This window comes from Sphaerodactylus townsendi, linkage group LG06, assembly GCF_021028975.2.
Source record: "Sphaerodactylus townsendi isolate TG3544 linkage group LG06, MPM_Stown_v2.3, whole genome shotgun sequence".
Classification (NCBI taxonomy): Eukaryota; Metazoa; Chordata; class Lepidosauria; order Squamata; family Sphaerodactylidae; genus Sphaerodactylus; species Sphaerodactylus townsendi.
Window position 1 is genome coordinate 58,668,000 of NC_059430.1, and position 16,257 is coordinate 58,684,256.

At 41.2% G+C, this 16,257-nt stretch overlaps 1 protein-coding gene across 2 annotated transcripts in view; it reads left to right on the forward strand.

The window, feature by feature from the left end:
* The first annotated feature begins 1,981 nt into the window (after positions 1 to 1,981).
* Positions 1,982 to 16,257, forward strand: part of TSPAN8 (tetraspanin 8) — a 67,086-nt gene continuing 52,810 nt past the window's right edge. The window contains exon 1 of one of the 2 annotated variants that reach the window (XM_048501877.1): positions 1,982 to 2,078. The gene's annotated coding sequence lies outside the window, so the exon portion shown is untranslated. The remainder of the gene's footprint in view (positions 2,079 to 16,257) is intronic. The other variant, XM_048501878.1, reaches the window with a different exon arrangement.

Below are 16,257 nucleotides of genomic sequence, written 5' to 3' on the forward strand. Positions count from 1 at the left end.
ATGTATTCACTTGACTTAAAAACTGGCTTGTTTGTTATTAGTTGCTGTCCAAAAATACTTTGGAAATTATTGTCCATGTGAAATAGAAAAAATATGAAACAGTTTCCTACTGTCAAAGTTACTCAGCTTAGACATCCTTGCTTTGAGTATACTTTTCTTTCCAAGGAAATATCTGTCATAACAGCATCAAAAATTATGGTCATAGGCCACTATCTATATCATAAAACAGATTTTAGAAAGCAAAACTAATAATCTAAATATCTATCATAAGAGACATGTGAGAAAATAGTTTCTAACCCATCTCAGGATGGAAAAATACTATGGGATGTGTAACTTTCCACTGATTTTGGTATTTATCATTATTATTTTGCCATGGCATTCAAGACAATGGATTGGATCCTATAAATCTGCTCTGCTGATGGTAGAACTTTCATCCAGTGCAAAGAACCTTGATCTGATAGAGTGTAGCTCTTCTGCTGCAGGAAGAGGTGTCAAAAGAAGGCTGCACTATTAGTGAGCCGGTAGGATCCAATCCAATGTCTGTTGCCATCATATCATGTCCAGATGATGTCTTTGGACAGTTTTATTCTAGAAAAGAAACAGCCAACAGTTACACAGTTGTGAAAACTCAGCATGTTTTAGCTACACACAACCTTGCTTGCATTCTTAGGTCCCACTTTTTGGATCCACGACAGTTTGCATTGCATTTGAACACTGCAATTTTTATATTACTTTATTTAGATGAAACCTTAAATTGTTGATTAAATCAAGAGAAAGGGTTATCTTTTTATTTTTTGAACCTTTCAATAGGCAAAGGTGAATAATGGAGTTGTTAACTGAGCTTGCATTGATAATGGATGATTTGAAGAAGGGTTTGGATTTATACCCAGATTTCTCAACCTTTTCTATGCCCAGCTTTTTTCAGTCCTCACAAGAATCTTCTTTTGTTCATGAAGGGATGGACAGAACCTTTTTGTTCATATTTTGATAGTCACCATCAAGTTTTATTTCTCAGACAGTTGAGAGGATTAGGTGAAGTCAACCTATTTTGAAATGGCCATTAATCACTAACCATAGTGCTGGCATGTGTGTCCTGGAGAATGTTGAGGTAACTCCTCACTGGGAAGAGGGTGAAACTGCAGCAAGTGATCACGATTTTGTGTCCAGAATTAGATAAATCAAGCTCTGAGATGGCATCCTACAACTACAATGTTGGATGAAGCCAAAAAGAAAAATGACAACTTAGTTTTATTAGAAAGTTAATTGTTTTAAGGAGGTTGATTTTTTTTCAAGACTTCAGGTCTATAGTTTCAAAGGCCTATTACTGTTTTTTTTTGTTAAAGAAGCTCTTACTTACAAATGTGCCCCTTTATAATCCAACCATGCAACACTACATGCTCACCATAAATATGGATTCTTCCAGATGTTTGATGACATTTTGTTGGACTATGCAGACATGTGTCTTGCAGATTTGTGATCTGTAAAAATCCTGCCTGTGCCAGTATGCTGGAGATCGTGCCATTGGTCACGGTTCAAGTCTGCCAGTTCCTTTTATTTATTTACCTGGTTCTTCAGGAACAAAAGAATTTGAAAGTATAATTATTACAAATTCTGAAAAGAATGTTTGCAGCCATGAATGTTGTATTGTTCAGCACAAAGTTTCTCATTACAAATATTTCCAAACCACAAATACAGTCATCTTCAAGATATTTTTCTCCTTGAGCAGATAATATCTGACAGACAAAAAGCATTATGAATGGGCTATTTAATTGGGCAAACAGCAATTGGCGTAGTGTTAAACTATAGCACTTTGAAGAGAACTGCTGGCTACCATTCAAATCAAGTCAGGGTAAGATCATTCATGCCATAAAAACAGGTACACTCTTTCTCTTCAGAAATATTCCAGATGATAAAAAGATGAATGTCTCTTTTACCACGTATGTAGTCTAAAGATCATAATATTTTGTTCCCAAATCAAAGCAGAATGGCAAGATGTTGCAGAAAGGACATAGGCTCAGTTCAACATAGTTTGACGTTTGAAGTAGAAAATCCAAAGAGAACCCTCATGTAATAAAAAGGTAAGATTAAAATACTGTCCTTTCCGTCTTGAAGAGAAAGTCATGCTATGCATGGGTCATACATATTCCTTTTGAAAAGATCAGGGCAGGTGTGTACTTTGGGTCTGGAAAGAGGGTGCATGCAGCTTTCAAGCAACCTTTTTATTTATTTTTTTAAAGCCAAAAGCTTATAAAAGGGAGGGTCGTGGGAGATTATTTTTTCCTCTCTAGTGAAGCCACAGATGATAGGGACTAGTGCTTTTCCTTGGTGTGAACCCTGTAGCAGTCACATGTACAATGAGCATATCAGGTGGTGGAGAATTGCATTTTTCTTGGGCATTAAAATATTACTGTTTCAATATTGATACAGATGATATTTGGAGCCCTTATGACAAATGAATAGCTAGTAAAAATTATCTGATGATGCTTTAAGAGAAGCGGTTAAGCTGGTGACTAGTAGATTGTCCTGGGGCTGTTCAGATGATGAGCAGAAGTATGAGCCTGAGATAGTATAACTAATGTTGCTGGGAGCAGTGATGGTGTTATGATCTATATGGGAACAAAGTTGGCACTTTGGTTTGTTACAGGCCTTGGTGCCAGAGTCTATGATACAGTTAAGCAGTTTATCATTGTGTATACAAAGTTGTTTTAGGTTAGCAGGCTCTCTGTAAGCAAGAAAGGATCAGTCCTCCAGTGCTTTAGTGAGGGAAGTGTCATAATCCAGCATTGGTTGTAGGTTGTTAATAAGACATTGGAGGGCTTGAGTTGTGAGCTGTATGTGACTATCAGAGGGGTTCTATTGTCATTTTATTTTGGGTTGTCTTATTTCATTTTCAGACCCTTTAACCTTAGGTTGGTAAGATTAGAAATAAAATGAAAATGATGGAATACAATAAATCAATAAACATTAAGATCATTTAAAACATATGCAAGAAATCTGGTTACAGCTCTTTTCCAGCTCACATTGTTCAAAAATAACAATTTCAATATAATACAATTATTGGAACACAAGAGAGCAGTGTTAATAAGAGATCCCAATAAATCACACCTAGCTACTTTAAACAGGAAAGGTAACAACACATGTGAGATGATCTCAATAGCTTCAGGTGTACAATAACAGTTTCTGTCAGTCAAGGGAATACATTTAAGCCTTCCTCAGAATTCAGCTGTTGGAAGTGAATTATATTTTGGCAGAAAAATTAAGCCTCTATGTTTGAGATTTTTAATAATAACCAAATAATTAGCAACTGTAAAGGGAAGTGCAGTGATATAGCCATACTCAAAAGAAGAACACATCCTATATGAATCAGCTAATAATGCAGATTGACCATGTGACACAATGACTTCTGATGCAGTTTCCAATAAGTTTCCTGATTAAAAATTAAATAAGGTGGCAATACAAGGGAACCAAAAAAGCAGATCCCCCAAAATGCCTCCCCCCCAGGAATGCTGTTTCTAATGGCTTGTAGTCCATCCTCAAGGAGGATGTTGGGTTTTTAAGAAACTCAATATCCATGGGGGCTAGAATGCTATTTTCCGGGAGGTGGTTGATGGCCTGCAGTTTTTTTTGGAATATAATTGACATAGCTGAAGTATTAATGATGTATGGTCTCAGGAAGGAGTCCATATATCCTGATATCCCTACAGTGATGGTGCCTATGCTTGAGAAAACAAGATGTCCAGGGTTGTCAGGTTTATCTATCTTTGGCAGGAGGTAGAAAGATGCAATATGGATTGATGCTTTTTATGGGGAAGTCATATGAAGACCTTTCAATAACCCCAAAGAGCGATTATAAATGAAATCGTACACTGACGAAGAACGAAAGCGCAGATAAATACGTGTTGAGTTTTGTATACCCATTGATTTCATTCATAAAATCCCGTACGCCACGCAGTATGGCGGGATTAAATAGAAATGATTTATCAATGGAAGACTGATATGAGCATCCAACAGCGATCATCTTTGATCCACAGGATTGTGCAATAATGGATAGACCGCTCAGACAACAATGTTTCGAGCAAGGACTGTTTCTGCCTATACGAAACAAAGAGTTATATATTATTATTATTTCTTCACAAACTGTTTATATATGTTAATATTGTATAGAGAATCATAGTACTGTATAATATTGGTTGATGAACTTTATAGTCAAATAAGTACTATTTCACTGAACAGACAATACTTAGTCACATTACGTCATAATTGGTCTTAATTGGGCAACGGGCTTTTCACTCATTCTGATAGGAGGTAGAAAGTGCCTGACTGAGCTTCTTGGAGTGTATTTATAAAATTTGTTCCTGTGAATATTTTGTTATTTTTTAAAAATTTATTGAATTCTTCCTGGTATTCCTGTGTGGGGTCTGTGGATAGTGGCCTTTAAAAATTGGTGTTTGAGAGCTATCACTCAGCTTCTGTATTTTTTACTTTATCCATTATGACAATAGCCTTCCCTTGTCAGATTGTTTTATTATATTTAGATTGTTTTTCAAGCTACTTATGGCATTCTCCTCTGTGCAGCCAAGATTGCATCTTGAATAGTGGCTTTTATTGATTATTTGAGTTTGGGTGTGGGAGTGGAATCATTCTATATACAGTTCCAGTGCAGTATGGTGGCCTTCAGGAAGAGTCCACATGGAGTACTTCTTTCCATGGTGTTGTGGGAACTGACTGATTCTTTATCCTTTCCTGATTAATTCTGATTCATAGGTTGGCAGTCCATTTTGATGTGTGTTTCAGAGACAATTGTAAACATTCCACTGCATGTATTTTTAGATCACAACCTTTTAGGAGACCTTATTTAGTTTCCTTTGCGTGCCTATGCAATAATGACTTGCTGTCTATATAGGGGTACTAGCAGGATACCCGTGCTTCACTACGGAGATTATAAAAAATGCCCCTCCACTTCCCTCCCCTCCCTTGCATGCCACTCCTCACTCACTCCCCTTCCCTTGCATGACAACCCTCACTCCTTCCCCTCCCCTTTCCTCCGCTAGGGTGGGTAGGCCATGTCCAGATGCCGGACCCCCTCCCTTTCCCTCCTTTCCCTTGCATGCCAACCCTCACTCACCCCCCTTCCCTTGCATGGCAAAAAAACTGAAACTACTGAAAAATACTGAAAAATATGAAATGTACCTGATAAAATTACCCTGGAAGTTTGAAGTGGCATGAATTCGTAAGAATATACATACTGGAAAAATACTGAAAATATAAAACGTACGGCATGAAAATACCCTTAAAGGTTGCAATTTGAGGAATACATAAAAATAAAGATCCTTTAAAAACACTGAGAATACTAAAACATAGTGAAAATATAAAAGTTACCTGATAAAAATACCGTGAAAGTTTCAAATGTAATGAATTCATAAACACTATTAACTATTTACAAATGGTAGGATGCGTTTCTGACACAGGATAAAACATTAAAAGGCAAATAATCACCACCCCTAGCTTTGTGATCTACGTAGCCATACTAATAACTTGTTCAGCGTACAGTTTTCATTTCTCCCTCAGATTAAGTGCTAAAAACTTCCCTGTAATTCTTGGTTTTTCTCTCTGGTTGAAGGATGACCAAGCTGTCAGGTGAACTAACTCTGGAGCCTTCTGAATGTCCCTCTCATTGTTATCATCCCCCCCAAAAATATATCTGAAGAAATGATGGCTGCTGCTGGAGTCCTGTCATGAGGCTTCCTATCCTGTGGTAGACCTGTCCCTCTACTTTGAATGTAGAGTGGTGCTTCAGGCAGAAAGATACTGTTTGTACATCAACATTGTGCTATATCACATTTCAAACATTTCAACATTGTGCTATATCACATTTCAAACAAACAAACAAACAAACAAACAAACAAAAACAGAAAGGAGTGGAAAGTTGCCATACAGCTATGATCATCATACACAAGATCTAATGCAGAGTCATTATGGAGCACATGAAGGGGGGAAAGTTCAGAAAAAAGACAGAAGAAAGTGTGTAAAAAACTCCTAATATGGAAGCTCCATTACAAGTGTGAATGTCTTTGTAAAATGTGGAATGATAATTTATTTATTTATTTTATTTATTACTTGGGTTTATAAACCGCCCTCCCCCAAAGGCCTCAGTGCGGTGAACAACACAGATAGAGCACAACATCAAATTCAATACAATAAATATAGATTAAAACAGCTCTAATAAAAATAAACCCTACCCCAACTAAAATGCAGCATTAATTAATTCAGGATGGCGCCTGCTATCAATTCCCATAAACCCCAAAAAGGGAAGGGATGGTAGGATCTCCAAGGTGTTATAAAGGAGGGAGAGGAAAAGGAGGGCCCCTTATCAACGGCTGGTCTCCCCAAAGGCCCGGTGGAACATCTCGGTCTTGCGAGGCCTCTCGCCGAACTTCCAGCAAGATCACGCAGGGTGGCGGACAGCTGATGGAAGAGCGTTCCACCAGGCAGGGGCCAGAGCTGTGAAGGCTCTGGCCCGGGTGGAGGCCAGCCGTATCATCGAGGGGCTAGGGATCACCAGTAAGTTGGCCTCTGCCGAACGCAGAGACCTATTTGGGATATATGGGGTAAGACCAAAGCAAAACAGATAATCTTTGCCAAGTGGAAGCAGTCAGAGCCCATATTAAGGAGACAATTTTGTTTAAACAGAGAAAAGTTTCACCTTGTGAGTTTTAAACTTCAGGCTCAAAGCTGGCCAGCTCAGTGTTCAATTGTGCCCCTTTTGGGTTTTCCCCAAACTCCACATGGAGTTTGGGTGGGGATGCAGTTACGAATGATGCTGAGCTACCCCCACACATGATATCTTGCACCCAGGATTTCAGCCTCCTTGTGCCCCCTCGTTATGTTTACTGCTGTTAGTTATTCTCAGAAAGTAAGATTTCTGAAGTAACTAATGTATTCTAAATTGGAGATATCTTCTGCATTGCCTCTGAACTATAAGCAGTCAGAGAATGTTTTCTTTTTTACAATAAAAACAACAGTGCATTGTAACTGTCCTTAGAGTCATATTCTCGCCTTCCGCCCATGCAGAATAATGCACTTTCAATCCACTTCCACAATTGTTTGCAAGTGGATTTTGCCATTTTGCGCAGTAAAATCCAGCTGCAAAGTGGATTGAAAGTGCATTATTCTACATGTGTGGAAGATAAATTGTATCTCTCCTTGATCATACTAAAGAGAGTCACTTCTCCCAGAACCATTTGCCATTGTTCTACAAGGGGTCTATTAATTGACTGTTTTACTAAAGCATCCACCTTAGTATTTGGAAAGCTTTTCAGTGAAGCTCCATTTTAGCCCTCACTCATGATGTTTCCTAGGGGACATTATAAGCTGTTATTTGTATCTTCTGTCAGATGTTCTCAGATGTCAGCCATAACCTACATTTACATTTAAAAATTCATTGAAACAAATAGGGCTCCTTTATTTAAAATTAGGTACCAAATTATTTAAAATTAGGTACCAAATTATTTGAATCCATCAGAGGTCTGTGCGTTCTGTGCGTTTGGCTCTCAAAACCACAGAAAATTGAGGAGACTATTTGATCTGGGTCTCAGGCTTTAGGCATTTTGCAATTTGGACACATATTCATTTTTTTGGCATTCAATTATTTTCACTACTTTTTAATTGTTATTTTATTGTTATTTTGATGCCTTATTTTGTTTTCATGTGTTGTCTTTTTATTTTTATAATGGCCAGGAGTTTCAAAATCTGGAAGTGAGAGTATCTGATAAGCATTCCTCAACTCTGGATAGACTGAGTTATGTCAAGTTTTTCAGAAAGCTGCTTATTAACAGTATGGGGTCAATTATATCTATTTTTTAAACAATCCAGGGCATATTTTAAGTGGGGATAGGGTTGCCATACCCCTGTCAGGGGCAGGGATCTCCCACTTCATGCCAAGTAACATACTCAGCTGAATATCAAAGTTGTACTGGTACCCCTGAAATGAAGGGAGAAAACAGATTCTGGAGGATTTCAGGGATTTTCAGGCTTCAGTAAGACTGCCTGTGATCAGTCAGGGGTTCCATTCTGACAACAGGCAACAGTATTACATGGCAAAACAAGAAAAACAAATGGCAGACCAGTTCCAAGACATGTCTTGAAATCCGTCACTGAATTGCAAAAAATCTCCTGCAAAAAAATCCACACTAGTCCAGTCCTAAGTATTTATAGTCAGGAACAAATCTTACTGATGTCAAATGGGAATGCTGTTTATCTAAAGATACAGGCTTTGGAAAATGGCATCTGTGTGTATCCTAGTGGGAGATCTCCCAAAGTGGTGATAATATTGTGGAAAGAGAAGTTAGTCAAGATGGATTTTGGAAGCTATTATCAATCTTAGAAAAATGCTGGATCCAGTGGCAGTGATGCACCTTAGTATAGTATTTTTTAGTATCAGAATTTACTGTTTCTGTTTTGGACAGGCACTTCTCTCCTATATGGAGCCACAGTGAACAGAATCCAGTAGCCTATGTGGGTCAAAAGTATTTTTCATTTCATCTTCTAACAGTGCATTTCAAATCAGAATTTGCCAGTAACCTGTAAACAATAGGAATATTAATAAAAATCATAATGTGAATCAATATGAACATTTTATTCTAGCTCCAGCTCGAGGAAAAGTAAATACTATCTATTTTCACATAGAGTACTTTAGCCAAAAATCTCTTAGGCATATAAGTTTACAACTTTCCTTAAAAAGTGAAAAATGTATTTTGCAATGTATCCGCCACTGATATCAGTATTCAATTAAATGGTCCATGCAAGAAAAAACATTTGCTACTGGGATATTGCCAATGAGATCCTTTGACACTTAAGTGGCCTCATGTGGTCTTGATCAAGCAGCTTAGAGTTTTGGAAAGTCCCAGTCCAATAAGGCTGAAAGCAGAACAAGCTGAGTACACTTGATCACTTGAGGCCAATTAGTTTGACAGTTCTGTTTGAAGGGTTGGCATGAAATTACAAGGCTTAAAACTAGGCAGGGACACAGTGTTGCAAAATTTACATCAGTGGGACGGAGCCAGTGTCCCTTGTGTTATTGCAGTGATATTCAGGTAGTATTCAGAAAGCTGTTGGCTTATGATACTCCTTTAAAAAATGAGCTAGAGCCTTTCTGCTCAGTCAGTTGTCTGAGCATGTTACAGCTATTCTTCATTTCTCATAAGCTCAGAGGCATAGCGGGGGAAATGGCTCCTGGGGCAACACTTGCTCTGGGTGCAGAAAGAGGCCCAAACAAATATCCACACGGACATGCTTCTCTTCACTTGCTTAGTCTGTCCCTTTAAAACCTTATGAGGCTGAGGCTGAACATATCTGGCCTGCATCAGTTCCCCTGGATCTCTGTCTCAGGTCTCAGGCCCAGTCCTCTTATTCTGCCCAGGGCCATACCTCCACCTCCTCTTGTTTCCTATTCCTGCACTAACTGTACCTTCTCAACCTGTTCTAGCTTCCTTTGCTTCCTCTCCATTTCTTTTTCTTCCTTCCTTGACATCTCCCTTTTTATCCCAGGAGCTCCAGCCATGTGGGTCTGGCCCAGCTCCCAACTCCCTTCTTTGAGCCCCTTTCCCATCATAACCCTTTCCTCACCTTGCCCAACCCCAGATGGGTTTGCACAAGGCTAGCCAGTGCCCTGTCAGATTTGGGCAGTCTCGGTTGCACAGTCACCGCATTGATTTTGCAAACAACAGGGATAGGACCAATGTATTTGTGTCCTAATTTCTGGTACTTATGAATGTTTCTAAGATTCTTAGCAAAGAGGAAAACCATATCTCCAACATCCAAGGAGAGGGGGAGGCGATGCTTGTCAGACTTTTTTTGTGTGAGCATCCTTCATTTTCTGCAATGCTCTGAGAATGTGATCCCAGCGATCTACAATCTGCTGGATCCATTCCTGCAACTCCGGAGGATCAACAGTAGATTGATCCAGAAAAGGTAGGGTTTGCCCAACTGTTCTGTTCCCCAAGTAAAACTGTCTTAGGTAACCTGTACTTGGCCAGAACACAGTGGGAGACTCTCAAGCAAGGTATAACAGTTTTTTAAAAAGTGTTTTATTGCTTAGAAGAACTGAGACCATAACTCCGCCCAGGGTCTGACTAAAATAAAGTACTTGCTTGACTGGAACAACTTGAAGCTTGAGACTTTAATTCTTTCTTGACTTCTTCCAAGTAGTCTGTACTTCCACTTTGTCTGTACTTTCTCTTGGTTCCTTTAGTGTCCTTTATCTCGATTTTAACTATGGTTCCCTCCCTTAGAACACTATACAAAAGAACTAAACCCATTGTAACTACAGGGACAACTGAAACTTAATAAGAAAATAGTAATAACTTCTCTGGGGGCATGAAACCAAGTGTCCTGAGACTGCTTCAAAGGGGTTTTTCCCAGTGCTGCTGTGAACTGAATTATTGTAAGTATATCCAGCATATGGCAACAGATCTACCCAATTATCCTGATGATAGGTACTGTAGCATCTGAGATATTGTTCTAGTGTCTGATTGGTCCATTCAGACTGGCCATCTGTTTCCATGTGATGAGCTGAAGATAAAGCTTGCTCCACCCCCAAGGGCTGTAAGAATTCCTTCCAGAATTTTGAAATGAATTGACTACCCCAATCAGAAATAATTCTGTCTGGGGCTGAATGCAAATGATATATATGTTGAATAAACATCTTGGCCAATTTTGGAGCACTGGGAATGGAGTCATAAGGAATAAAGTGGGCTTGTTTAGAGAATAAATCAACTACCATCCCTATCACAGTCTTGTCCCTGCTGGCAGGCAAGTCAGTGATAAAATCCATCAATATAACTTTCCAAGGTTAACTGGGGGCTGGGATCAGTTGCAGAAACCCTTCCCAGGATTTCCCTTTCCATGGCACACACAGAACAGTCCCTAACATAAGTGTCAATATCTTTGCGCATGGTGCGCCACTAAAATTGGCGTCTGAGCAGGTGTAAAGTTTTAACAAAACCAAAGTGTCCTGCCACTTTAGAATCGTGCCCCTGCTGAATTATAGTTCCGCTAAGGGAAGGTGGTACAAAAAGCAGATCTCCCCTCCACCACATTCCCTTACGTAAATTCAACTGAGGTCCTTCTTCTTCTGGTGGGAATTGCTCCTTACCTGCCTCTAGGAAGGAGGAGAGGCGGCTTGCAGGAAGTTGATGTTGCAGCGTCAGACAAGCGGGTCTGCGAATGGGTGGTTACTTGTAAGCCCAGCTGGGTGGAGAAAAGTATGTTTTGGGGCAGTCAATTTCCACCCCCTCTGATACTGGGAGGTGGGAAAGTTTGTCCACCAACCGATTAGATTTGCCTAGGAAAAAATGAATGGTGAAATTGAATAGGGAAAAGAAATCTGCCCAACGGAGCTGCTTAGCTGAGAGTTTACCAGGGGTCTAAGCGAGGCTAGGTTTTAAGATCTGTCCAGACTTCAAACTGACAAGGGGTACCCTCTAGCCAGTGTCTCCATGTCGACAAAGCCTGTTTGATAGCTCCAGTCTCCTTATTACCTACAGTCCAATTGATTTCAGATCCAGTACATTTTTTAGACAAGTAGGCACAAGGGTGCAGGTTTCCATCGGCCCCTTTTGGAGCAACGCAGCCCCGAGTCACCTAGTGCCTTATCCAAAGCATCTACATGTACTCCAAAGCGCTGGGCTGGATCTGCATGAGTTAATACAGGTTCTGAGGTAAATGCTTGTTTGAGAGCATCAAACACAATCTGGCAGGATGGTGTCTACCCAAGGGGGGTACTTGGGTGGGTTGCTGTAGAACCCTTTCCCTTAGTGCGGAGTAAGTCAGTCTGAGTAAGTCAGTGAGAGGCAATGCAAGTTCAGCAAGTTTAGGGACAAAGTCCCAATAGAAGTTGGCAAAATCCAGCAATGGTTGTAGCTGCTTCCGAGTAGCTGGGGGTGGCCATTGCAGCACATCCTGTATTTTTGAGGGATCCATTTCCAATCCCTCTCTAGAGATTCTATGACCCCAAAAATCCAATATTTTCTGGTGAAAGTCACATTTAGATAGTTTGACAAATAGAGAGTTATCCAACAACTGTTTCAGTACTTCTCGAACCAACTTCGGGGATGGGGCGGTATAAAAATCCAATAAATAAATAAATAAACTGTACATGGAACTTCTCATCCTGCGAGTAGACCAGGACATCATCCAAGTACACCATCACACCTTTAAACAACAGATCTTGGAGTACATCATTGATGAGGCTCAAGAAGACTCCAGGGGCTCAACTTAACCAGAAGGGCTTTACTTGATACTCAAATTGACCATAGTGAGTATTAAAAGCAGTTAAATGTTCAAATCCTTCAGCTCTTTGTACTAGATAGTAAACGTCTCTTAAATCCAGTTGGTGAAAATCTGCCCCTTGATTAGTGGGAGGGGGTATTTATAACCGGTTGAAATGGCATTTAATCCATGATAATATGTACACAGGCAAAGGGAACCATCTTTTTTTTACACACAATACCGGTGCTGCATAGTTACTAGTGGTAGATTGTATGAATTTCCGAGCTAGATTCTTGTCCAAATGCTCAAAGAGGGCGGAGTCCTCCATTGGACTCATGGGGTATAGGCGACTTTTTGGGAGCTTGGCACCAGGAACTAGCTCAATTTTACAATCGGTTTTTTGATGTGGGGCTAAGGCCTCACATTCTTTTTCTTCAAATAGCCAGCTTAGGTCCCGGTAGGGCAGTGGTGGTGAACCTATGGCACTCCAGATGTTCATGGACTACAATTCCCATCAGCCCCTGCCAGCATGGCCAATTGGTGGAGTGCACATGGCTTCCACATGAAGTATCGGTGAAATGTACGATCCGGTCTGCCCATTTAATGGTGGGATCTACCAGCCAGGGCATTCCCAGAATGACAGGGTATTTAGCCACATTGGCAATTATAAAACTACGGCGCTCCCAGTGTTGAGCACACTGGATTAGCACTTTTTCAGTTCTGAAAGCAGCAGGAGGCCCCTCCATGAGGTGGTCATCCAACTGGGTGAATTGAATGGGTCTGTGGAGGGGTTTTGAACTTAAACCCAACCCTTCCACTACACTGGGATGCATTAAGCAGTGGGAACATCCAGAATCCACTAATGCTTGAACCATCATTTGGGTCCCTTTGGGGGAATTTGACACAATCATGGGTAGGACTATGGGTCCTTTATCTTCACTCACCCATTCTGAAGCTCCTGCCAGTGGGTCTGGACCCCGGACCACAGTGAGATGCCCAGATCCCTGTACTTCTCCATCAGAATCAGTGGAGGATGGGATTGGTTCCAAAACTATTTTTTGAGGATCCTTTCCTAGACTTGGTGACACTAGGCTTGTTTACTTGTGATGGAGTTGGTCCTTTGACTGGGGGTTTTGTGGGGCAGATGGCAGCCATGTGTCCACTTTCCCCGCAGTAAAAACAGAGACCCAAGGAGCGCCAGCGAACATAAGGGATCTCCTCAGGTGCACTGGTCATTTTCCCAGCTGGTTTATGGGGTTCTGTTGGGGCTGCTTGCCCCAGACGGTGGCCATAGCTCATCTTGTTCTCGATGTTATGGGCCTCCATCATTCTAATTTCAGCTTTTCCAGCTAGTATAATCCAATTCATCAGGGTGTCTGGGTTGCCAGACATCAAAGCCCACTGGCATAATTCAGGGTTGAGCGCTTGTATGTCTGGATGAATATCTGTTCCCCCCTGAAATAACTCTTAAGGTTGCAACTTTCTTAGCAGAAGTAATAAACAACAAATATTACCAAAAACCTGAGCTTAGGTAGTTATATAAGTTACAAATACACGGGCTTACACGTGATTTAATAAAATGACAATCGTGAGCCGTTCCCTAATGTAAATGGATTTTAATTGTCTGACGCCAAACAATATATCATATATTCGATGTTTTGTATATATAATATTTTATTACAACCTGGATATTAGACTATTTTGTACTTATGTACAGAATTATTGTTTGTAGAGATTTTAACTTATGCCTAATAAAGGTTTTGCTGTGCTGTGCAATATCTGTTCCGGCCAATCAGGGATTTTGTTTGCTACCATTCAAAACTCCTCCAAAAACTATCAAAGAGTTATTGCCTTGGTGCATCTGCAAAATGTCCCTTTTTGCTTTCTCTGCCAGAAACAGGTTTTCAAAACGTCCTCACAAAGGCATCAGGAAGTGAGGGAGTGATTGAAGTTCAGCATAAGCATAAGCATTTTATTGTCATTGTGCACGCACAACGAAATTTACAGCAGCATTCCTCGATGCACACAATTTCAGACTCATACAATTTCAGACTCATGCAATTTCAGACTCATACATCATCATCCTCCACCCATCCCTACATAGCCCCAAATACATCAATATGAAGCAGCGGAGTTTAGCATAGCCACAGCTCTAGAGTAGAAGCTGTCTCTAAGCCTCTTTGTCCTAGTTCTGAGGGCCCTGTATGCGCTCTGCCAGATGGTAGTGCAGTTTAAAAAGAGAGTGTGCTGGATGAGATCGGGTCCCTTAGAATATCTTTGGGCTTTATTTAGACTTTCCGGGCATTATAGATTTCTTCCAAGGAGGGGAGAGGGCAGCCGATAATCCTTTGTGCAGTATTGATCACCCTTTGGAGCGCCTTCCTATTCGCCACTGTGCAACTGGAGAACCATACACAGATGCAGTAGGTTAGGACACTCTCTATAGCACAGCGGTAAAAGGACACCAGAAGTTTTCCATCTAGTTGTTGCTTCCTTAAAAGTCTCAGAAAGTACAGTCTTTGCTGGGCTTTCTTAACCACCGCGGTAGTCTGTACTCCCCAGGTCAAATCCTCTTTAATCATAACGCCCAGGAATTTAAAAAAGCATGCCTGTGGAACAACCCTACATACCAGTCAGCCACCGACCCGTCTAGCAGAGCACCTACTTCGTGAACCCTCTCCGCCTCACTAGCATAGTTACTCCCTTGGTCCTGCATATGAGTGTCAACTTGGACCAGGAAAAAGGGCAAATAATCAGAGGTGCTATCAAATTGAACCTTCAGGTGCCTCCGAGGCATTGGGGCTTGGACCACGACTGGTGGTACCAGAGCAGGCAGGTTCAGTGGGGCAGGCAGCTCCCCATTAGGGGCACCCTACGTCTGGAACCCACTTTCTGGGATGGAGGAGCCTGCATCATGGGTAGAGGAGCCATCACTCCTCTAGTTTGAGTCCCAAGCTGGAAACGAGGGGGACTGATGGGGTTGCGCTCTGCAGACTGACTTCTACCTGTGCTGCTTCAGCCTGGGCCTGCAGAGGCTCCACTTCTTGACAGAGCTGACGAATCACAGCCTAGTATTCACTTTTCTCCTGGTTTCACTGATCAGCCTCCTGCCTTGAAACACCAGTGGCTCTTGAGGGGTTCGAATTGGAGTCTGAATAGAAATCGTCAGTCACTTCAATTTTTTCTTTTCCCCCATGCTATACTTTTCCTGTGTTCAGAGCATGGTTCAAGGAGAACTCTGGGTTGCGGTCCACCCGAAAGGAGAGTCCAGACATCTTTAGGATGTTTCAAAGGCTCCCTCTCAGGGTAATACACTTCCTCAGAAGTTAGTCCTAAAGTAAATCCAAAGATCTGGGTCAACTCCATGCTTCGCCTAAACTCCACTAGTGACGGATCAGACTTTGAGGTGAACCCCAGCTCAGATCCTCGATAAATCCAGTTGTCAGCCAGACCCTGAATGTTGCTGATGTGCAAAAGTCCAAGTCCAATCATGGCCTCTTCCACATCAGGGGGCTGATGCGCAGAACTTGTTACTACCTCTGTAAGAGACGAGTTTGCCTCATCCCCAGCAAAGGGAAGGTGCAGTACCCCTCATCTATGAAACATAATCACTGATAAGATGTTCACAACTTCAGCTGGTGATCAAAGCATAAAGTTGGCAATATGCACAATGCAGAACTCTTTTAATGTCATATTCCCCGATCAGACAATAAATAACTTGATTGGTTCAAGGCTTTTATTAAAGACATGTCAGGAACATAGAAAGAGAGTTCCAGCGAAAACCGTGCCAAACTCTTGATAATATGAGTGTAAGATTCCCCACCCCCACATGGGAAGCAGAGCATTCGCATTGTCCAGCCGCAGACCTCCAAGGCACAGCTAGAAGTGATAAAACTGCACCTGCAAAAGTGAAAGCGACCCCCCCCCAACAGCATCATCATCACATGCCCCTTGCTACATTCATCTGAAGTCTCAGACTGAAGAAACTTC